This window comes from Lissotriton helveticus, chromosome 5_1, assembly GCF_964261635.1.
Source record: "Lissotriton helveticus chromosome 5_1, aLisHel1.1, whole genome shotgun sequence".
NCBI lineage: Eukaryota > Metazoa > Chordata > Amphibia > Caudata > Salamandridae > Lissotriton > Lissotriton helveticus.
In genome coordinates, this window is record NC_136065.1 from 1,736,659,707 (window position 1) to 1,736,682,621 (window position 22,915).

The 22,915-nt window shown below is 46.6% G+C and overlaps 1 protein-coding gene across 1 annotated transcript in view; it reads left to right on the forward strand.

Moving 5' to 3' along the window:
- Positions 1-2,158: 2,158 nt before the first annotated feature.
- The window catches only part of TMEM98 (transmembrane protein 98), a 384,773-nt gene continuing 364,016 nt past the window's right edge, over positions 2,159-22,915 (forward strand). The window contains exon 1 of the mRNA XM_078645018.1: positions 2,159-2,270. The gene's annotated coding sequence lies outside the window, so the exon portion shown is untranslated. The remainder of the gene's footprint in view (positions 2,271-22,915) is intronic.

Consider the following 22,915-nt stretch of genomic DNA (forward strand, 5'->3'; position numbering starts at 1 on the left):
TTATGCCTTTATAAGGATATTATTTATTATAGCCGTATAAGGGCATAAATCGGGAATATCGAATTAGGGTCCTAGATAGAAACACAACAATCATGTACTCAATAAAGTATGCTGGTGAATTTGTTTGCTGACCAGTTCCAAATGGTTTCGATTGGCTCCAGGTTCAGCATTTGAGTTATCTGGGTTCTGAAATATATCTTCAGCAAAAAAAGCAAATATATTTTCTACTGGGTATTTTATTGCCATCTCAAAATGTTTACCAGTATTAGAGAAGCATATCCTGTTCAAAATAAAAATGGAACCAGTTAGAATTTTCTCCAACATTTCAGTAAGCAGGGAATTTATAGCCCATTACTAGCAAGGTGGCCTATCATGGCCCTGCAACCTAATTGTGAGGTGAGTGTGGTATTTTCTGTTGTGGAATGTTTGTATGGACTGTTCTCTGTGTATGTACCGTGCAATCTTTGTAAATATGTTAACGATGTATGTTTTTCCTTAAGTTTTATTCTAATTTACCACAATGTTGTGTATTTAGTTTTATCATATATTTAAAGGGAGTGCGATGTGTTGTATCTTCTGCTATGGAATGTTTGTCTGCAATGTGAAGAGTGTTCTTTATGTATTTATAATGGAAGGCTTAGGCAGATGGGTTTGTAACAGACATCTGGAGTTGGAGGATGAAGCTGCAAGGTGTAGTGGTTGAGGTGTATTATTAACAACCTGCTGTGGAGAGATCCTACTTTGCTAAAGCACACTAGTAGGAGGGCCTGTTCCCTGATGTTGAGGATACTCCATCATCTTGTTTTCCTGCACTCTACATATGCACCTGCACCTTCACCTTCTTGCTGCTCACACAGCTCGAGACCCAAAGCTCTTAGGACCCAGTAACACTCATCCGATTATGAGGAGCCCAATAACCCACCAAACTATGCTTCAGTAAGATGAGAGATAAACATCTTCTGCTCTGCCCGGTCAGCTTGCCCCAGTGATAATTCCTATCTCTAGGAATAAACATGCAGGACATCCACAGACAAAGTGATGTTATCGCTTTGGAGGAGTTCTAAGCCGTACCACAAACTGAAAGCAGCTTCCCAGGCAGATATAATCTGAGTCCTGGGCATAAGGAATTGGCTAAATCACGGTGGTACACGAAAAGATGTTTACTCATTTCTTAATCAATTGTCACCATTATTGTTCTCAAAACCAGTGGACAGTCCAAATCCAGTGGAATGTCACACATTCTCCCTGGTCGAAGATGTTTCCTTAGTCAGGCCCTATATACTCAGTCGATGCACATTTCCCCCAGACAATTATGTCTGGTTTATGCTTTGTCTTGGTCCAAACAAGTATTCTCTTAACTTCCACTGGATTTCATTAGCTGTCCTTACAATTCATAAATCCTGATAGCTTCAACTCATCACTGCATGGATATATGTTTGGGGGTGAATAGATGTACCAGTGACTTTAGGGCTGATCAAAGGCCACTGCTGTATGTCATTGTATCTACATCTCATGATGTAGCATGGGCCAGAAACCACAGCTGCCTCTTTCTTCTCATCTGTGTTCAGGACATGTGATGCGATTTCGAGCTATGTTTTTCCACTGTTCCGGGTTAAGAAAGATGTGAAATCAGTCCTGGAGTTGGACCCCGAAAGTTAGCAAATATTTAACACTAAACCAGACGCACCATCATTCTGATTATCTGAAGTAGGGGTGCCATCTGTGGGGTGCAAGGATCTTTCAATTGCTCCTGGAAAGGCACTATTTGATCACCTACTTAGGCGCTGATATTTTTGTTTGTGCATAAACATGTCTAATAATCCTTTGGGAAAGTCCTGGATCCAACAGAGATCAGTTGCAAATATTCGATGAGAATTTCCTTTTAGGGTTGTTGTAAAAAGAAGCAGAAATATCCAAGAACTAAAATCAAATACTGTACAGAAGTAAAACTACACTTACACACTTACCTAACTGAAAACAACCAATTTACGAGAAAGCGAATTGTTATAAATGAATGAGCGCATTGCCTGGGGAGTTTAAATGTAGCCAGTCAGGGAGGTGGTCACTTTCGTTATCAAGTTTCGCTGCTTCAGATTGTTTCATTTGGCTTGCCCCGTTTCCCAGGGTGCACCTGGGTATTCCGCTGCTGGAAAGTCGAGCTTTTCGCCTCCTTTACAACTATTACTCTGTCAGGTTGGAGTCTGCTCCGCGTTACTGCCAGCTCGCTCCCAAACTATGGGAAGGAATGTGCGTGGCACACAAGATTACGGGTAAGTGCAATTTATTCTTTAAATATGTTTGCAGTTGCCCAGCAGTGGCTTAAAAACAGCAGGCGGGACTTGTTTAAGGGCAGAACGAAGTTAGAAAACTTTAATAAAGTACAGTATCGGTGAGTCTACGCTGAGATTGCTGCAGAGCCTGGCACGGTTTCTTCTTGGGGCGGGGGAGGGTAGAGAACGGTTTTGCAGAGATGTCTGCACAGGGCTTGCCTTTTCTTCCGTTTATGGGAGTTTGATGACTCTTCGGTAGTTATTTGTTGAGCTCTTCAGAAAGATACACGTTTGGAAAGTCACCTGGATGGACATGGCGAACTGGATTTATGTGTGGCTGTGTCGCTGCGGCTGGGGTTACAGCGCAACTATTTATGGAAAAAAGTTTTTGCTGTGTGATTAATCCTATTATTGAATTAAAGCATTCCTGTGCTCTGGTGGCTGGGTGGTGCTGGGAGGGCTTAAGTGGGGGTAGGGTGAGATGAGGTCTGTGCTTATGATAGCGCCTCTTAAAATAAATTGATCGCATTGTGAGTACTAAACATTGCTTCTATATATAGTATTATTTGTTTTGTTTATTACAATTTATAATACGCTGATATCAAAGGGACAATGAGGAGCTGTGCAAGCAGTTGTGTAAATAATAATGGATATCTATCTATCTATCTATCTATCACAGTGGACTACCCATTAGTACTGGGTTTCAGAACACCGTGCTGCCTGGCATAAAGCCCTTCAACAACTCGTCAGGGGCTAGTAAGCGCTACATAAATGTAATTATAATACTATACAGTATCACAAAAACATGCTTATGGATTACTCACACGTCGTATAAAGTAACTTTTTTTTAACAATCATGAATCAATTTTAAAGAGTGCAGGTTACTTTCTAATCCAGCCCTACCAATTCTTTCAGGTCCATGCATGATGTGCTGCTCTAGTTCATGTCTTTTCTTTCATTTCTGGGGCTTGTAGTCTTGTTCATTCCCTTTTTTTTCCATTGAATTTTGAGCCCTGTAGTCCTGTTTGTCCAGGACTACGGGGCTCCAAATTCAAAGGAAAAAACTTGGACTGGAGCACGGCATCAAGCACGGACCTAGTAAACATGGTAGATATGAAGTGATCGAGAAGGGTGTCAGCAACCCTGGGTTCATTTATATCAAGTATAATTTCTTACGATTTTATTGGGAAGAGCTATCAAGGCTCCGGTTCGATCATGGACAATAACTGCTCTAGAATGTGTTCATGGTGCATGCAGCATGCTGTGTGGGCAGGACTAGCTACGATTTAAATAAACACAAATTGGACCAACTGATGTTCCTTGGACCTTGGACATCTAAGGCAAAAACAGAAACTCAGGTTTCTTCCAAAAGACTTGCGAATGCCTATGGATGTTTAGAGTCAAAAAGAGGTGTGCACCCAACATAAGTAACTTATGAATAAAACAGATATTAGCACTAGACCACACACATCATGATTTTCCATTTGTAATCATCTATAGTTGATCTAAAAAAATATATGCACACAATATATACATTGCGTTACAAAAGGGGGTGGTGATGAATGTAGCATCTGAACCAATCAAACACTCACACCCAGTCAACAGATCTGGGTTTAATCCATCACCGTTCTTTAGCACACTCTGCCACCCCAGTTCAGACATGGCCATATGCAAATCAGTCTGACCCTGTGCCTCATGGGAACAGTCCAGCCCGAACTGCCAAGCCATGCCTTCCCTGGACCGGAAACAAGCTTCCTAGGACCGGTTTCTGGCATTTCAGTCGTCTTCAGCCAGGCTTTCTTGAATACCGTGGCAAAGTGAGCAAGAGGCTCACGTCTGAGCATACCCTGACAACTTATGGTGAACAAAGCGGTACAAAAGGGGGTGGTGATGGACGTAGCATCTGAACCAATCAAACACTCATACCCAGTCAACAGATCTGGGTTTAATCCATCACCGTTCTTTAGCCCACTCTGCCACCTCAGTTCAGACATGGCCATATGCAAATCAGTCTGACCCTGTGCCTCATGGGAACAGTCCAGCCCGAATTGCCAAGCCATGCCTTCCCTAGATCGGAAACAAGCTTCCTAGGACCGGTTTCTGGCATTTCAGCTGTCTTCAGCCAGGCGTGCTTGAATCCAGTGGCAAAGTGAGCAAGGGACTCACGTCTGAGCATACCCTGCCAACTTATGGCGAACAAAGCGGTAAAAAAGGGGGTGGTGATGGACGGAGCATCTGAACCAATCAAACACTCATACCCAGTCAACAGATCTGGGTTTAATCCATCACCGTTCTTTAGCCCACTCTGCCACCTCAGTTCAGACATGGCCATATGCAAATCAGTCTGACCCTGTGCCTCATGGGAACAGTCCAGCCTGAATTGCCAAGCCATGCCTTCCCTACATCGGAAACCAGCTTCCTAGGACCGGTTTCTGGCATTTCAGCTGTCTTCAGCCAGGCTTGCTTGAATCCAGTGGCAAAGTGAGCAAGGGACTCACGTCGGAGCATACCCTGCCAACTTATGGCGAACAAAGCGGTAAAAAAGGGGGTGGTGATGGACGGAGCATCTGAACCAATCAAACACTCACACCCAGTCAACAGATCTGGGTTTAATCCATCACCGTTCTTTAGCCCACTCTGCCACCCCAGTTCAGACATGGCCATATGCAAATCAGTCTGACCCTGTGCCTCATGGGAACAGTCCAGCCCGAACTGCCAAGCCATGCCTTCCCTAGACCGGAAACAAGCATCCTAGGACCGGTTTCTGGCATTTCAGTCGTCTTCAGCCAGGCTTGCTTGAATCCAGTGGCAAAGTGAGCGAGGGACTCACATCTGAGCATACCCTGCCAACTTATGGCGAACAAAGCGGTACAAAAGGGGGTGGTGATGGACGGAGCATCTGAACCAATCAAACACTCACAACCAGTCAACAGATCTGGCTTTAATCCATCACCGTTCTTTAGCCCACTCTGCCACCCCAGTTCAGACATGGCCATGTGCAAATCAGTCTGACCCTGTGCCTCATGGGAACAGTCCAGCCCGAACTGCCAAGCCATGCCTTCCCTGGACCGGAAACTAGCTTCCTAGGACCGGTTTCTGACATTTCAGCCGTCTTCAGCCAGGCTTGCTTGAATCCAGTCGCAAAGTGAGCAAGCCTGGCTGAAGACGGCTGAAATGCCAAAAACCGGTCCTAGGAGGGCTTGTTTCCGGTCCAGGGAAGGCATGGCTTGGCAGTTCGGGCTGGACTGTTCCCATGAGGCACAGGGTCAGACTGATCTGCATATGGCCATGTCTGAACTGGGGTGGCAGAGTGTGCTAAAGAACGGTGATGGATTAAACCCAGATCTGTTGACTGGGTGTGAGTGTTTGATTGGTTCAGATGCTCCGTCCATCACCACCCCCTTTTGTACCACAATATATACATTAGCAGTGCTGCAGGTGAATCAAAAGACAAAAAGATTCCCAACATGAACAAAGATCCGAATGGGAGCATTAATGTACCGTATTTCTTTAGAAATGATTTGTTATGTTTGAGTATGTGAACTGATTCACCTGTTTGTCTTGCTACTTTATTTGAGGTAGAGGGTGCTACTTCTTCCGGTGTCTTGTTGTCATGAAGACCCGTTCAATTGATCTGTTAGAGCGTCAAAAAATTGACATTTAGTGAGTTTTTTAAAGTTTTTCTTGAGTTATGAGCATTATAAGCTATTTAAAACTTGCTCATGACAGTATTTTTTCTACTCAGCCAAAACATATACTTTTAAGATCTGTTGTGCTTTGTGTTTTGCCTACTCACTTCTTGTTATGTTATGTTACGTTATGCTGCGACTATTTTTTAGCCACTATCATCAGTAAGGGTACTCTGGTGCATCCCAGTGATGCTAGCCATGTGGAAACTTACTTCTAGAACCAAGTCTTCAGCTTCTTGCAGAATTCAGAAAGAGAGGATAAAGCTCTAATGTAGAATGGGAGGTTGTTCCATGCTTTTGGAGCAATATACAAGAAAGCTTGACCTACTGATCTATTTTTTTGTATGTGTGGGCATGTGCCAAAAAGAGTCTCGCTGAGTGGAGGTGCCTGGGGAGGGTTCGTGGAAGTTTATGTAGGCTGGCCTGTTTTGTGCAGTACTTTGTATGCATGGGTGAGGCGTTTGAGCTGTGTGCACTTCTGTGAAGTGAGCCAGTGGAGTTTGCTCTGGTGCGGTGTGATATGGGTCTGGTGTGGATGGTTGAGGATGAGTGTGGCCGCTGCACTCTGGACGGTGCGTGGGCTTTTTGTGAATTTCTTGCTCATTCCTGCGTGAAGCGAGTTCCCGTAGTCTAGTCTGCTGGTGATGAAGGCTTCGGTGACAGTCTTTCTAGTGTTGCTCGGTAGCCACTTGAAGAGTTTTCTCAACATCATCAGAGGGTGGAAGCAGGATGTGGGTATGGAGTTGACCTGGGCAGACATGTCCAATCATTGATGGTGATCCTGAGGTTTTGTGCTTGTAATCTGGGGACAAGGGTGGAACCTAGGGCTGTATGCCACATTGCAGAGTCCCTTAACGAGGAATCTTTTCTGAAAATCCCAATTTTGGTCTTGTCACCGTTCAGCTTGAGGTTGTTGGACTTTATCCAGGTGGCCACTTCGGTCATGCATGTAATGAAGTTGTTCCTTCTGGTGGGTGTGTTATCTGAGAGGGACAGTATCGGTTTGGTGTTATCGGCGTAGATGATTATATTGATGCTGTGTGCTCAGAGGACGTCAGCCAGTAGAATCATGTAGATTTTGAAGAGGTTCAGGCTAAGCAAGGAGCCCTGAGGAACTCAGCAAATGAGGCTCTGGGTTATGAAAGAGTAAGGTGGCATGTTCACTGTTGGGTAGTTCCGGTAAGGAATGTGCAGCTTCATTTGAGGTTAGGTCCTTGGATGCCAGTTTTGTGAATTCGTTTTTTCAGGATAGAGTGGGAGACTGTGTTGAAGGCTAGGAGGTTGAGTATGGTGAGGGCTGGGGGTTCCCTTTTGTCCAGGATCATTAGATGTCATCTGTTGCTGCGACGAAGGCTGTCTCAGTGCTGTGGTTGAGTGTGAATCCAGACTGCGTGGTGATTGGTGAGGTGGTCAGTGAGACGTCCGTTGACGGCTTCTTCTAGGACCTTGACTGGGTACGGTAGTAGGGAGATTGGTCTGTAGTTTGCAAGTTTGACTGGGTCTGCTGCGGAGTTCTTGTTGAGAACATTGACAGTTGCATGGCTCGTGCATTTTGTTTCATTTTCATCAGGAGCACCTCCTATGTACAGTTTGTATAAATTATGTGCATGTATTATTCCTTGTGACTATGATCAAGGCCATCGGTGGGCTTGAACATGTCAATTTGGTCATTGTTTGAAATAAGGAATATACATGTTTTTTATCCATGAATTCTTTAGAAAGTGTGTCATAGCGACTATCTTGAACAGATAGGAAATGCAATTTCAAAATGGCACGCTGCCACTATTGACTTTGTTAATGCTGGTGCAAGTTTAATAGCACCCGGTTTTGAAATCACTGAGGCAGGTCTTTTGCATATGTATCTGTCTGCAGTTTCCCAAAAAGGACTGGTGTGACAATCTCTCCTTTAATGTCTGTTTGCTGATTCTTGGTATGCAATTATTATTATTATTATTCTGTTGCTTTACCAATGTTTTGTGAGGGCACAAATATATGTGTGATAATACATGTACACGCACACATTTGGCTCCCACCTAATTCCCCCGCTCTTGGTGAAGGGAGGAGGGTGTTGCTCCACAAATGTAGACATGTAGTTTTCAGATGTGTTATTTTGCCAGCATCCCATTTAAAGGCACATGCACAGGCTGTTGATACCACCATGGTGTCCCGTATTCTGTTTGAGGTTAGCAAAAGGGCGAATGTCTGGTAAATGCTGGTGCGGGCACAGGATGTCTGGCCTCTTAAAAATATTTGTTCAAATGCCGGCTCCCTTCCTTTTCACAGTAACTTTCAATGCAGCCTGCTTCGCTTATCACAGAGGTCAGCACAGGAGACGTGAAACACCTGGATCTTTCTCAGCAGCCATATCTAATGAAAACACTCTCGTCCGCGACCGGCCCCACAGTTCAAACATTTTGTAAAAAAAAAAGACACACACGTAACCGGAGCTGTGCTGCAGGGAATATCCGAGTATTCGTCACATTGTGCGGCTGTGAACAGTCATGAACCACTATAAATCATCCCTGTACTCCAGGAGTGGGAGGTCACTGGCAGCAGAGGCGCAACTAGAGACAAATTTCGGGGGTAGGAGGTGAGGGGGGGAGAGGGGGGGAGGGGCTAAGAAAAAAATTCGGGGGGGGGGGGGGGATATTGGCTAATTCTTCCAGCATAGGCAGAGTGGAGATGCAGGGGCTCTAAGAAGGGGTGAACAAACAAGAAAGCCTCGTTAACATGTAAATGGTCTTTCAAATTTATTATTTATTTTTTATTTATGCGTTTTTATATAGCGCGGACTTTACTTGAAGGCGTCAGAGCGCTTCACAATAGGAACAGAAAATTACAAATGAACAAATTACAAAAGAAGACGAAAAGTTACATGAGGTAAAAGTGACAATTGTGAGCAAACAAAATACATGAGGTAGCACAAGAACAAACGTTACGTAGGCAATGGTGGCACTTGTGCAAGTATCAAAAGCAAACAAAATTGTGAGAGGTAGCAAACAGTGTGTTACAAGAGAAAAGTGACGTGTGCATGTTACAAAAGAGTACCAAACACAGGTACAAGGATAGTACTGCAATACATGGCATACACTCCAACCACACGAACACACTTGGGAAGGCACTTCCATAGTCATGGAGAATAGAGTTTTCAGTAATGGGAGGTCTTCCTTCAGATAATAGAGAGGGCATGAAAGACCTGTGAAGTACTCGGGTGCGGCTGTGTGTGTGCCTGGGAAGCTGTCTCAGCCCTGGCTGACACACATGACAAGGAGGGGGAGTGGCAGGGGGGAAGAGGGCTGAAGCACTTTCAGCCGAATGGGCTTTGGGCGCCTGACTTGCAGTCATAATATCAATACAGCGAAAGGTACAGACTTGCTGCTCATGCAGCTGGGTCAGCAGTGGCAGCTCTGTTCGTGCATCGCCAACACTGGCAGGGAGAAGCATGGACACATTTCCTGCCTCAACAATTACAAGCATCGTGCAATAACCACTCCAACGCTGAACGATAGTGTAAAAGGCCATTTATTTAGGACAGGGTTGGCAAGAGCTATTAACCAAAAACATCAATAACTTATCAACAATCCCCCAAGTCATGTCTTTCATCCATCATCCATTCCCATAAACCAGTTACTCTCTCCCACTTCACTCAGTGATCTCCTCCCTTCCTTCAATCCTTCCACACTTCTCTTTCATCCTCCTCCAGCATCTCCAGCCATCGCACTCATGCTTCCCGCGCCCCCATTATGCACCTGTAACCCCCTCCCCGGGGGGGGGTGAGTATGCCCGTCATAGACTCCCCACCCCTCCACAGTCTCACAGCCCTACTCCCAGCTTCAACCCTTCCTAAAACTGGCACGCCATTTCGGGTCCTTAGCCCGTTCCCCAATCCTGTAACTTGTAGGGTGTGAGTTTGGATCAACTAACACTGCGACCCTACTTTAATCGTGCTGAGGGCAGGAAGAGGCTAAAATTCCTCCCCTGCTCTCTTTTTACCCTAACACTTAACCCCACTCCTAAACCAACCCCCTATCCGTAACTACAAGCCTGCCCTGGTCTCGTGCGAAAACCCCATGGGAAGACTGGTCTGCTGACCCTACTTCCCCCCGGGGGCCGCATCGCGCAATAACCACTCCAATGCTGAACGTTAGTGTAAAAGGCCATTTATTTAGGACAGGGTTGACTACAGCAATTAACCAAAAACATCAATAACTTATCAACAATCCCCCACGTCATGTGTCTTTCATCCATCATCCATTCCCATACTCCAGTTACTCTCTCCCGCTTCACTCAGCGATCTCCTCCCTTCCTCCAATCCTTCCACACTTCTCTTTCAACCTCCTCCAGCATTTCCAGCCATCGCACTCTTGCATCCCGTGCCCCCATCATGCACCTGTAACCCCCTCCCCAGGGGGGGTGAGTATGCCCGTCATAGACTCCCGACCCCTCCACAGTCTGCCAACCAGGGAACCCCAGAGGGCGTTTACCTGCCCCACCCAGGTTCAGTGCACTTTTCGCCCTCAATCCCATCGGCACCAAATGGACTCATTCCACAGTTTACTGATGACATCCCTCATGTAATACGCATTATCTATGTGCGAGAGGTGCACCCCATCATCGCGAAACAGCAGTGGCTCTTCCAGCCGCAAACTCACATGTGCAATCACCTTCATACCCGTTGTACCACAAAAAACTCTCATAGCGCTGTTCAATTTCCTTCGCGCTTTCTCGATAGCAGCTGGCTGAAGGGCCCCCCTCCAGATTCTCTGTGGCACAAACTCTGTCCAAACAATACATGCGCCTGCAAGATTGCTCTTCGTGGCTTCCAAGTCGCGTTGCATCAATGTAACAGGGACAGACCAGACTGCTTTATTAAGTCATTTTCCCCTAGATGAATTACCAGCATGTCCGGTCAACCTCTTTGGGCCACCTTCTTTGTAAGCCAGGGCAACAATGCTCCACAGCGCAACCCACTCTTCCCCCACCAGTACACTTCGTGGTGGCTGCTGCGCAGGCCCAGGCTATGGCCGTATACCTGCCTGTCCGCGTACTTCGATAGCCAATGTACAAACGAGTGCCTGACAATCGAGGTAACCGTCTTGGCTCCCGGGCCCCCAACACAACCTACGAATAGAAACAGTTGTTAATACAAACTGTCCGCTAATACAAACAAGCATTGGAAATGCAATAGGTCTCGGATTTATTTGAGTTAGAGCTAATGGCATTGTAAATGGCAATGTCTGTTATCCATGTGTTATGGAGTGTATGCATGTGGTGTGTAGTGGAACTATGTGGGTTGGATTGGAATTGTAGCAATGGTGGCATGCTGCACTTTAGATGAATATGTGTAAAAGTAAAGTGCACCATATTGCGATTGCTACAATAGTTAATTGTGGATGCATTAACAATTGAAGTGTGCACTGATGGCTGGTGGTGTGTGTGCCTGTAGAAATTGTGCACTGATGGCTGGTGGTGTGTGTGCCTGGTGGCAGCGTGCACTGCCGGCTGGTGGTGTGTGTGCCTGGTAAAAGCGTGCACTGATGGCTGGTGTTGTGTGTGCATGGTGAAAGTGTACACTGATGGCTGGTGGTGTGTGTTTGGTGAAAGCGTACATTGAAGTCTGGTGGTGTGTGCCTGGTGGAAGCCTGCACTGACGGCTGGTGGTGTGATTGTGTGTGTGGTGGTGAGTGTGGTGGTGAGTGTGTAGTGGTGAGTGTGTGGTGGTGTGTGTGTGATTGTGTGTGTGTGTGGTCTTATGTGTGTGGTCTTACGTGTGTGTGTGGTGGACTTATTTCGAGTTTTCATACCCTGCACACTCATACACTGCCCCTACACACTCACACACTTCTCACCCTACACACTCACACAATGTTCACCCTGCACACTCACACACTGCTCACCCTGCACACTCACACACTGTTCACCCTGCACACTCACACACTGTTCACCCTGCACACTCACACAATGTTCACCCAGCACACTTACACAATGTTCACCCTGCACACACACACTGCTCACCCTGCACACTCACACACTGCTCACCCTAAACACTCTCACACTGCTCACCCTACACACTCACAAACTGCTCACCCTACACACTCAAACACTGCTCACCCTACACACTCACACACTGCTCACCCTACACACTCACACACTGCTCACCCTACACACTCACACACTGTTCACCCTACAAACTCACACAATGTTCACCCTGCACACTCACACTGCACACCCTACACACTCACACAATGTTCACCCTGCACCCTCACACACTGTTAACCCTGCATACTCACACACTGCTCACCCTGCACACTCACACACTGCTCACCCTACGTAATGCGAAAAGAACTAGCTCTGCCCTTTGGCCTGTGTTGTAATCGTACACTAGGTTGTGAGTAGTTGGGCTTAATTGGTTGGGGTGTCCCCTCCTTGCTGCTCCCCTCACAGAGGGCCGGCTGCCTCTATGAAGCTCCCACGACACATGTTTACTTGTTCTTTGTTTTAGCTCCTGTGTGTCAGTGCACCGTGTAAGCGCATACGCATATCCTGCTCTCTATGGAACACTCACTCTGCAGTCACTCTCACTCTGCAGTCACTCTCACTCTGCAGTCACTCTCACTCTGCTGTCACTCTCACTCTGCTGTCACTCATGCTGTCACTCTCACTCTGCAGTCACTCTCACTCACAGACGGCTGGTGGTGTGTGTGCCTGGTGAAAGCGTGCAATGACGGCTGGTATTGTATGTGCTTGGTGAAAGCGTGCACTGACGGCTGGTGGTGTTCATGTGTTCCTGGTGAAAGCGTGAAGTGATGGGTGGTGTTGTGTGTGCCTGTTGAAAGTGTGCTCCAACGGCTGATGGTGTGTATGTGTGTGTGCCTGGTGAGTGTGTGTGGTGGTGAGTATGTGTGTGGTGTGTGTGTGGTGTTGTGTGTTGTTGTGTGTGTTGTGTGTGTGTGGTGTGTGTGTATGTGGTTTGTGGTGTGTGTGTGTGTGTGTGTGTGTGGTGTGTGTGGTGTGTTGTGTGTGGTCTTATGTATGTAGTGGTATGTGTGTGGTGGTGTGTGTGTGGTGTGTGTGGTGAGTGTGTGTGGTGAGTGTGTGTGGTGAGTGTGTGTGGTGAGTGTGTGGTGGTGAGTGTGTGGTTGTGAGTGTGTGGTGTGTGTGTAATGTGTGTGGTGTGTTGTGTGTGGTCTTATGTATGTAGTGTTATGTGTGTGGTGGTGTGTGTGTGTGTGTGGTGTTGTGAGTGCGTGTGGTGTGTGTGTGGTGTGTGTGTGTGGAGTGTGGCTGGGAAGGGTGGCCCTGGAGGCAGGGAAGGGTGGCTCTGGAGGCAGGGAAGGGGGGCTCTGGAGGCAGGGAAAGGTGGCTCGGGAAGCAGGGAAGGGTGGCTTCGGAAGCAGGGAAGGGTGGCACTGGAGGCAGGGAAAGGTGGCTCGGGAAGCAGGGAAGGGTGGCTTCGGAAGCAGGGAAGGGTGGCACTGGAGGCAGGGAAGGGTGGCCGTGGAGGCAGGGAAGGGTGGCTCTGGAGGCAGGGAAGAGTGGCCCTGGAGACAGGGAAGGGTGGCCCTGGAGGCAGGGAAGGGTGGCCCTGGAGGCAGGGTAGGGTGGCTCTAGGCAGGGAAGGGTAGCTCTGGAGGCAGGGAAGGGTGGCTCTGGAGGCAGGGAAGGGTGGCTCTTTAGGGAAGGGTGGCCCTGGAGACAGGCGTGCGTTCCGCTGCAGCAGGCATGTTTGGCCCCATCCCCTGGGTGCACACACTGCCACCTCAAAGAAGCGCGCGCTTCCGAGGAGCCCGGGCTGACAGAGCGCAAGCTGCGCACTAGAAAAAGGTCAAGTTAATTTACTGGGAGAGGCTGGGAGTCGAGCCTCATCATCCCAGTGCCCGGCACGCAGCTGCTGCATGCCAGGCCGGGAAAGGGCTTCATTAGCCTCACTCATCCGGCGCTGAGGCAGCAAGACACGGGGGCCCATGCCCCACACCCTCCCCGGTATCGGCGCAGTTCGGTCCACCCTGCCTACCCTGCCTACCACCTGCCATGCAAACGAGAAGCACCAGCACGGCTAGCAGCCAGGCCCGAACGACAAACCCACCTGCTTCTGGGCGCTATAGAAATACAGACGTTCTATCTCTCGGTGCCAATGGAACTAAAACTGCATGCTTCTGGGCGCTATCAAAGGAGAAAGCAAATTGCCTTTTCTAACTATCGACAGAAACGGCCACTTGCCATGGGTGAAATAAGAAATCAAACCTCTTGGTCTGGGGCGCCTTCGTAAGGTAGACCGGCTTCTGCGAGCTATTCAAAGATGGTGTCACCTTCTTATGGGTGGTACAGGAATACAGGACCTCCAGGCCTGGGCACTGCTAGCCTGTAAGATAAAATCACCAGAGTCTGGGTGCTTTTCAGATGGAATAATCTGCTCCTTGGAGCTTTTGCAAAATAAAGCTGCTAGGCGCAATAGAAATATCTTGAGCTAAACCCTATGGAAAGACAAACCCACTTGCCTCAGGTCACTGTCGAAAGACAGAACCACCAGTTTCTGGGTACCATCAAAAACAAAATGTCAAGTGGCCTCCATACCCAAGTTTGAACCCATCCACACCTGGGTGTTATTTGAAGACAGGAGCATAAATAACTTCCATCTGCTTTTGAAATACAGAACTGTTTCTGGGCACAATCAAGGCAGCTTGAGGGTTAAGTTCAGCTGTTCTCCTTAAACACGTTCTGGCAGGCGTCCAGCTCTGCATTTATAATACCTACACGAACAACTCCTGCTCGCATACAATGTACTTAAAAACAACACAATTCCACGGCATTTTAGAGGTATTTATTTGTGAAGGGTTGGGAAAGGATGGGAAAGGATTAGTAAAAAAAAAACACATTTACATAAACGCAGCATTTGAATTCGTACGTTTATGCCTTGCAAGGCAAAGATGGCCATTTGTGGCAAACTGAGAATTTGATTTAACTAGAGTAGTGGGCATGACTTCTGGGCTTATTATTCTATGTTCCTAACTTTAATTTCGAGCAGTGCACGACGAGTTCAGGTTGTGCAGCACGTTCTAAACATGGGTGTCCAAAGTAGGCCCAAGAAGCAAAACCGGACCAGATTTTAAGGCAACAAAGGTAAAATTATTTTATATGCAATTGATCAGAATGGACCTCTTTTACCTGGTTAGCAGTTAAACTAACAAACTTCCATGAGTCCGGCTTATGGACAAATGCTGGATGCCACTGCTGCACGTATTTGACCAACTGTTAAAATCAGTTCTTGATCTTTATTTGGGGGAAAGAGGGTTTTTTAATGTATTGGTTGGTTGAAATGTGAAAAGCCTTCTGTGTGCCGTATGCTGCAATCAAATGCGGCAAACTCAGCCATAGACTAAATTGCCTTTTATGCAATAGCTCCTGAGGGTCACGGCCCTAGAGCTTGATGACGGGAACCGATAAAGGATAAAATGTAATACTCACCATAAAAACAAGCGGCATTTCAACGGATCACGAAAGCGATCCAATTGTAAAAAAAAAAAGCCCGCAGTGGTGCACGCGCTCTGCGGGCATATGTTTTGAACTATCGCGGCTGTCAAGCCGCGATAATTCAAAACATATGGCCTCTGGTGCGCGTAACAGACACCAATAGGCCATAGGCGGAGCTACGCGACCGCCTATGGCCTATTGCGTGTTCTGTTTAAAAACAGCACGCATCCGAAGGCCAATGAAATTGGACCTTGGAAATCCACAAGCACAAGCTATGTGGAATCCAAGGTCCAATTTCAAAGTGCCGGGATTAGGACACTGGGCTGCGCGACACTGCTGCGCAGTGTACGCTAGGACCGAGCCCTAAAAACCGTCCACGGCACCTCCCACCTCCAGATCCGGACTTACTTACGCAAGTAGCGCTCGCAGCAACGAGATCTCCACCGCCCAATCTGATGTATCTTATCCCAAGACCAACCCAACCGCTCCGCCGCTGTCGCCGTGCCTATGTAAAAGGAATGCGTACCATACCTAGCGGGATCCCTGCCCAGACGTCTCCACGCCATTCGCAACACCACCAGCAACTGATGTGCCGTCACTCTCCTCTGTGAAACATGACAAACAAATTCACCAGACACACACCGAGCCCGCTGACAAAAACCTTGCCACTCCTGCACCGGGCACGCCCCTTCACAACCGGTTTCGTACAGCCACACCCGCTTACCCATGCCCGCTTGGTCAGTTTTAGAACGACCCAGCCAAATACCCAAGCGTTTTTGAGGTACCAGGTTTTAGAACCCAGCGGCGCCAGGGACACGCCCAAAGTCTTCGGGTTCTCCTGTCTTGGCAAACAGAGACACGGAATACTTCTAGGTGGCGTCAGAGATCAGATTTATTAGCTGTGCAGCTAGTAACAGTAATCTCAGCAATACAACACGGTGTACAACTCAAGAAACTGTTCAATTTTCATAGAGCAAGACATCACCTTTTATACACAATATTCTCATTATAAATGTACACCCACTGCGCAAAATTCTGACCAATAGGACACATTTTTTTTCCCTTATAAATGCCACCAGAAAATATCAACTCTAGATGGGCTTTCTCCAGGCCACTAGCACAGACCAGCTGTTCCCTCCCTGAAGTCTGTGGATAGCCAATGGAGGTCGCCCAGAGGTAGGTCGTTTCCTAATCCAACTCCATTTCACGATGTATCTTGCCACTTTGGGAGGACAGGACCTCTAACCTCTGGCATAATCATTGGACTCATTGGAGGTTATCTCTCACACCATGTATTGAAAGCAGACCAGATCTTATTGGCGCTTTCCCCACCACACAACATGTCTAAACGACTGACAGCCATGATGTTTCTTAAGCAGTCTGTGAATCTGGGGGGGTTTACAGACTTCCACTCCCTGCAGATCTCCCTGCTGGCAATAACAACGACGTAGAAAATAACCTGTACGGTACAATTTCTGATATCATAAACAAGGGGAAGACCAAAGAGAATCAATCTAGGACTACAAATGATTGGGGATAATACAACCTCTTCTAGGAACTCACACACCTCCCTCCAGTATCTCGTAATTTCAGGGCAATCGACAAACATGTGTCTGTCGTCTGTAGCTGGAAACTTGCATCTTGGACAAAAGTGTACTTCTGCTGAGAGCTTAGAGAGTTTCGCTGGAGTCCAATAAACCCTGTATAGCGTGAACAGGTGGTTCCTTCTAAGGTTGGATGGTTTTATGATTTTTTGAGAAAGTGTGAATGAGTCCGTCCAGACCTTCAGTATCTCCCCTGGGTTTTGGACTGAAAAATTGTCCCAAAGCTTGGTGGTTTCAGCTCCTAGATTGTCTTTTGCTCCCACAAGTGTGTTGTACCAGAGCGCAACCTCCCCCTTCCATCCCCTCTCCCTATTGATGGATCTCCTCTTCGTTAACCCAACACTGCCTCCCCCACCAAGAAGACAACTGATAAAATTTGAATCTTGTAATGGAGCCCTCTGTTATGTTCGATAGGGATTCCCAACTTGATAGTGCCGAGTTGTTACGCAGGTCCCCCCATTTCGTAATGCCTGCCGCTCTCAAAGGGAGAGCCAGTCTATCTAATAAGCAATCTGGTGTACCAGGGGAATCCCAAATTGGGGCTTGAGAGTGGTAGTAGGGTATATCCAAAATTCTACGCATTGATTGCCAAGTATTGAGTGCTGTCCTTAGGAGCTTCAGACAAACCTTTTTAAAGAACTTCTGATCCCCATATTTATAGAGAAAGAAGTCTGAACCATGCGGCAAGTCAGATAGCATAGCCTGAAAAAGTCTACCATGGGATGAAGAGTCCAACTTATTTGCCAGAAGTCTAAAGTTCTTGAACTGAAAAGCATAACAATAAAGGAGTAAATCAGGAAGAGCCAGTCCGCCTAATTTCAGTCCCCTTCTCAATTTCCTCCAGGCAATCCTTGGTGACTTAGTCGCCCAGATGAAAGAGCCAATCCTTCCTTGAAGGTTTGAAATGTCCTTTTGATTAAATTTAAGGGGGATGGAGTTAAATAGAAAAGTAATTTTTGGCAAGATTATCACCTTGACTAGATTCACTCTACCATAGATGTTAAGAGGTAGGGTGTTCCATCTAGTCAGTAGCTTCCTTACTTCCTTTATCACCATCTGCCAACTAACTTTCGGCACGTCCTCTAAGTTATGGGTAAGATAAATTCCCAGGTATCTGATTTTTGATTTAGCTTCTGGTATCTGGGTTAAGTTGTTCCAGGTCACAATGTCTGTTTTATCTTTATTAATTCTATACCCAGACACTGTACCAAAATCTTAAGCCAAATCAAATAACCTGGGGATGGCCTCAGCCGGGTTGGACGTGTAAAGGAGAAGGTCATCAGCATAGTGCAGTGTACGCTAGGCCCGAGCCCTAAAAACCGTCCACGGCACCTCCCACCGCCAGATCCGGACTTACTTACGCAAGTAGCGCTTGCAGCAATGAGATCTCCACCGCCCAATCTGATGTATCTTATCCCAAGACCAACCCAACCGCTCCGCCGCTGTCGCCGTGCTTATGTAAAAGGAATGCGTACCATACCTAGCGGGATCCCTGCCCAGACGTCTCCACGCCATTCGCAACACCACCAGCAACTGATGTGCCGTCACTCTCCTCTGTGAAACATGACAAACAAATTCACCAGACACACACCGAGCCCGCTGACAAAAACCTTGCCACTCCTGCACCGGGCACGCCCCTTCACAACCGGTTTCGTACAGCCACACCCGCTTACACGCAATACAACACGGTGTACAACTCAAGAAACTGTTCAATTTTCATAGAGCAAGACATCACCTTTTATACAAAATATTCTCATTATAAATGTACACCCACTGCGCAAAATTCTGACCAATAGGACACATTTTCTAACTGAGTATCACATTAACAAAAACCCAATTTACAGTAACCCAACCCAAAAGTTAATTATTAGGAATGTCCCAAATTCAATCTTTGCAAGCCGGACAAATTTATAATTGAATGCACTACCCATGTAATGAAAAGTCGTAAGGAAAGAAACAATTCAGATGCTGATTAGGATAAGATATGTGCAAGGAAACTAAAGGTTAACGAGGTCGTGAACATTGAGTGGCAATCTCAGACAACAATCAGCCAGAGAAATTGGCTTCGTGAAGGGTCAGTTTCAGGTGAAGAGGTCAGCATCCTGCAGTTCACTCACAAGTCAGAAAAGGGCCTGTTTAATGCATACATGAACAATGAGGCCCATGCAACTTTGTTTGTTCGGTTACCTCCACGGCCTACGTGAGGGCAACACAAAATGGCGTTATGAACAACGCAAACAAAATGGAGTCCGGTCCCGAAAACCACGGAACCTCAGACCCTCCTTTCGCCATTACGTAGGCAATGACCTAACTCACGTCAATCTGAATCCAGGTCTATATCTATTCTCATCAGATCATCAAGGTGTTGCTGTAACATCATCTTATTATTCTTCGCTTCTCTCGGGACTGGTCTTCTCACACAGATTGTAGCACAAAGACTACAAATGGCGGGACCACACTGGATGCATAAGTAACACGAGAAAAGGATCGCTAAAGCCATACCAAGGAATATCAGAATCTTCCATCCCCATTTGGACAGCAGTTCCCAGAACCATCCCATCAATGACCAGTTCCCTTCGTCTACATGTATAGACTCAGCGGACTTATGTAACCTCAAGATGGCTTGGTACACTGTCGGGGCGTTATCTGGTATGAAAACGCAGCAACTAGACCCGATCAATTTACATACTCCACCTCTATCTGCAAGTATAACATCTAAAGGAAAGCGGTTCTGTAATGTCATAAGTAGATCCGCTTGAAACTCGGCTGTAATATTGCTAAGGGCACCTGCAGTCTCATTTATAGTGGCCTCGACCACTCTCGTAAGCTGACGAATTGTCCTACCATTAGCCATAGGACCCCAAAAGGGCAGGAAACCCTTAAAGAAGTCTCCAACTTCTTGTACGGCAGTGTCTTTCGCATCAATAACACCTCTACCATACCTTGTCTTATGGTAGTTGAAAGCAGCTGTGTATGTAGGGGGAAGCAAAAATGCCACATAACATGTGCCTGAAAAGTCAGAAGGCAACCATGTATATGCTCTATCATAACAAACAAAATACGTGCCTGGCACGAACGGTGGAGATTTCTGGGACGTATAGACATAGGTGTGAACACACACACTCTTACCAAGCTGAGCTCTCGGATTCTGACCATTACCTTGCAGACAAAAATGACCTCGGTGGGGTACAATCCAATACTGTATCTCGTCTTGTTCCAACCAACATATGTTCGTACCTCCTCATTAGGGATAGCATTATATGCATCAATATCTCTGACCATATCTACTATTCCCTGTATTAAGGCATTATTATTCGCATTATCTTTGACAGAACGTACAGGAGATGCTTCATTCGCATAGATAAACATTGACTGGAGTGCCCATACTGACCCATTAGGCGAAAAAGGCAAAACCAAATATGGCATTCCCTTATCAGTCGTATGTGGCATAAGACCACACACCCAACAATTTGTGGTATTTACAACTAACTGATGCTGATGTAACATCTGTATAAACAAATTGTTCATAAATTCTAATCTTCGTGTCTGTTCATGTTCAGGCAACGTTTGAAACTCATGTGTGGAAACAGTAGGAAAAGAAACAGTAGTTTGGGAGGTAGATGCAAGTGTCTGTTGTGATGCATAGAAAATCCAACCCACACAAACCAACGTAATGTTCAAAAGCAGAAGAAAACACATTATTAAAAAACATTTGCTACGAACCAATATACACATTTGCACTCTGAAATCAACTCTTTTAACACCCTTGTCGGACTCAAAAGACTCCATCCTCTAACGTGCTGCTCACGGCAATTTTCCTTCTTCACTTAAGTGTGCGTCAAGATCGTACTAACGACCCTGAACCACAGACCTTGTGTCAATACGCGGCTCACCCCTTAAGAACTTATACCGTGGCCCAGCAGCTGAGTCCGTATGGTGACAAGAAAAAGTAAAAAAGTCTCTTGATCTGACAAGGTGTAATTCACTACATACATTTTTTTAGATTTATTTGTCCATTTTAAACGTCCTTTTTCGATCTCAGATTGTAGCGCTCTTTGCCAGGCTCAGTCTGATCCTTAAAGAGGAGTTCCGGATTCGTCGTGTCGAGTCTCAGAGACGGAGGCACAGCAGCTTGCAGAACATCATCATCCTCGCGTTCCGACTGAGTCCATGTCAAATGTGCATCACTAAAAGGTACGAATCTAGGAACCCTTTCAAACTCGGAGTCAGCTATTCCATCCCTCACCCACTTATCATATGGTAAGGGCAACTGAACTTTTTTCGTATGGGTGGCATGCGCCCAGTTCTTTTTACCAGCTACTCTAACAGCAGTTCTAGTGACCAGCAATACCAAATAGGGACCAGTCCATCTCGGCTCCAAATTCTTGGATCGCTGAAAATTCTTCGTCAAGATAAAATCCTCAGGTTGGATCGTGTGCCCTGGATCTGCAGTAGCTGTCGGCAAACTGTCATAGACCTGTTGGTGGAGAACACGTAATTTAGCAGTCAAGCCATGTAAGTAATCCACCAACATAGGGTACTCAAGGTCACTGTATTTCTTAGGACGAGGCACACCCCAAACATTCGCTGGACGACCAAAAACTATTTTGTATGGGCTAAGTCCCCACGAGAATGCACTGTGGTCCTTTTTGACAAAAGAGCCAACGGCAAGGCATCCGGCCATGTAAGACCAGTGCTCGCTTGAATCTTAGCGATTTTCAGCTTTAATGTGCCGTTATAGCATTCGACAAGACCTGCTGACTGGGGGTGATTCGCAGCGTGGAACTTCTGATTTATCCCTAATCCAATACACACTTTCTTCATGACTCGACCCACAAATTCACTCCCATTGTCCGACCATACAATTCTCGGCAAACCAAATCTAGGGAAATACTCTCTGAGCAAAACCTTCGCTGTAGACAAGGCAGTATTATCCTTTAGGGGGTAGGCCTATATCCATCTAGAAAAGGCGCAAACAACCACAAGGACATACTTTAGATTGTTGCATCTCTCCATGTGAATGTAATCTAGCTGTATCACTTCAAATGGATAAGTTGGAGGAGCAAAATGACCAGCTGGAGTTGGAGTTCCCTTGCCAGGATTATACTTCAGACAAATCATGCAATGCTTCACAACGTTCTCAGCACATTTCGGAATTCCAGCATTCTGCCATACTGGAGCCAACAACTTGCATATTCCCTTTGAACTAATGTGAGCCATTCCATGAGCCATAGTAACCACTGGCAGCACATACGCATCTGGCAACAACCATCGCTGGTGTTCTGACAACTCAACCCAACAACCCGTCGAATCCAACATACCCGTACTCTCTCTCCACGTACTCACTTCTTTTTCCGTAGCTTCAGCCTGAATCATCTTCACACTTTCTATTGTGTCTTCACACATTCCACTTTCCACAGCCCATCTTGCAGGACCTGCCACATACCTACGGCTCATCATGTCTCTCGCCGTTTCCTTCGCAACTTCATCCGCAAACGCATTCCCTCGACCTACATCGTCCACAACTTTCTTATGCGCACTACACTTCACAATTGCAATCTGCTTTCGGAGAGTAAGAGATTCCAAAAGTTCATTCACTAACTGCCCATGCTGAATTTTCGTTCCATGAGAAGTAAGAAATCCTTCCGGCAGCTCCCAGGAAAACTCCCCAGGATGTGTGTAGTTACATGCTGCCCTTCCGGAACCAAACTGCCAGCTTCAGGAAACTCGCTCAGGCGAACTTCGAGGCCAGCCAGGAAGAAATGAAGAAGTGGTATGACCAGAATGCCACTCTGGACGAGTTTCAACCTGGACAAAAAGTGTGAGTCATGGCCCCAGTGGAAACTTGTGCCTTACAGGACAAGTGGACGGGGCCGTTTGA